Here is a 2,366-nt window from a genome sequence, read left to right as displayed (position 1 = left end):
TCATCTATCTAATCAAAAACAGCCAAGCTGTAAAAAAAGGTGCGGCCCCCATAAAGGCCATGGTGAAAAAAGATGTGAAATCCAAGGTGGCGGCCAAGAAATGGCTGTGATGGTAGGTTAATGGTTACATTTTAATAACAACAATTCAGGTGAATTTGGTGCCAAGACCAAGCGGCACAAAATTCACCTGAATTGCCGTTATTAAAATGTAACCATTAACCTACCATCACAGCCATTTCTTGGCCGCCACCTTGGATTTCACATCTTTTTTCACCATGGCCTTTATGGGGGCCGCACCTTTTTTTACAGCTTGGCTGTTTTTGATTAGATATCACTTCTTTTTGTATTTGTATACTGCAAAGCCGGCCTATGCATATGGCTGGCTTTGGGGCTTTTTTAACCCATGTGTTTTTTCTTTACCACAGGAAGAAGAAAAGAACTTAAAGAAGAATTTTAGTACTTCAATTATTTTTGATTTTATTAGTAATTATACAAATTATATACATATATTTATTACATGCTCATTATTCCCCACAGGATTTTTTTTGCAGCTGATCTCTCTACTGGGTGACTTGAAATGTAGCTGAACTATATACAGGATGGTTTCTTTGTAGCTGAACTCTCTGTAACAGGTGATTTGTTTGCAGCTAAACTCTCTACATGGTGGTGTCTTTATAGCCGAACTCTCTACATGATGGTTTCTTTGTAGCTGAACTCTCTATAAGGTGACTTCGTCTAGCTGAACTCTCTACAGGGTGATTTTTTTTGTAGCTGAACTCTCTGCAGGGTGATTTGTTTGCAGCTGAACTCTCTACATGATGGTTTCTTTGTAGCTGAACTCTCTACCAGGTGACTTTGTCCAGTTGATCTCTCTACGGGGTGATTTGTTTCTAGCTGAACTCTCTACAGGTGAATTGTTTGCAGCTAAACTCTCTACATGGTGGTTTCTTTGTAGCTGAACTCTCTACAAGGTAACTTCTTCTCTACAGGGTGATTTGTTGTAGTTGAATTCTCTACAAGGTGGTTTGTATGAGGCTGAACTCTCTACATGGCGGTTTCTTTGTAGCTGAACTCTCTACAGAGTGATTTGTTTGCAGCTGAATTCTCTACTGATGGTTTCTTTGTAACTGAACACTCTACAAGGTGACTTCTTCTAGCTGATCTTTCTACAGGGTGAATTGTTGTAGCTGAAATATCTACAAGGTAACTTCTTCTAGCTGATCTCTATACAGGGTGATTTGTTTGTAGTTGAATTCTGTACAGGTGGTTTCTTTGTAACTGAACTCTGTACATGATGGTTTCTTTGTAGCTAAACTCTTTACAAGGTGACTTCTTCTAGCTGAACTCTCTACGGGGTAATTTCTTTGTAGCTGAACTCTCTATATGATGGTTTCTTTGTAAATGAACTCTCTACAAGGTGAATTCTTCTACCTGATCTCTCTACAGGGTGATTTGTTTGTAACTGAACTCTGTACAAGTGCATTTTTGTGGGTGATCTCACTGCAGGTTGATTTGTTTGTAGCTGAACTCACTAAAGGGTGATTTTGCTTGTAGCTGAACTCCTTGCATTGTATCTAGTTTCTAGCTGATCTCTCTACAGGGTGATTTGTTTGTAGCTGATCTCTCTACAAGTTGATTTGTGTGTAGCTGATCTCTCTGCAGGTTGATTAATTTGCAGCCGATCTCTCTACAAGGTAATTTGTTTGTAGCTGAACTGTCTATAAAGTGATTTATTTGTAGCTGATCTCTCTGCAGGTTGATTTGTTTTAGCTGAACTCTCTACAGGGTGATTTACTTGTAGCTGAACTCCTTACATTGTGACTAGTTTCTAGCTGATCTCTCTACAGGGTGATTTGTTTGTAGCTGATCTCTCTACAAGTTGATTTGTTTGTAGCCGATCTCTCTACAGGGTAATTTGTTTGTAGCTGAACTCTGTACAAGGTGCTCTTTTGTAGGTGATCTCACTGCAGGTTGATTTGTTTGTAGCTGAACTCACTAAAGGGTGATTTGCTTGTAGCTGAACTCCTTACATTGTGTCCAGTTTCTAGCTGATCTCTCTACAGGTTGATTTGTTTGTAGCTGAACTCTCTATAAGGTGATTTATTTGTAGCTGAACTCCTTACATTGTGTGTAGTTTCTAGCTGATCTCTCTACAGGGTGATTTGTTTGTAATTGACCTCTCTACAAGTTGATTTGTGTGCAGCTGATCTCTCTGCAGGTTGATTTGTTTTTAGCTGATCTCTCTATAAGGTAATTTGTTTGTAGCTGAACTCTCTATAAGGTGATTTGTTAGAGGTTGATCTCTCTGCAGGTTGATTTGTTTGTAGCCGATCTCTCTACAGGGTAATTTGTTTGTAGCTGAACTC

Source organism: Dysidea avara, chromosome 7 (assembly GCF_963678975.1).
Source record: "Dysidea avara chromosome 7, odDysAvar1.4, whole genome shotgun sequence".
In the NCBI taxonomy this organism is placed as follows: Eukaryota; Metazoa; Porifera; class Demospongiae; order Dictyoceratida; family Dysideidae; genus Dysidea; species Dysidea avara.
The sequence above is the reverse complement of the archived record's forward strand: the minus strand, read 5'-3'. Positions refer to the sequence as shown.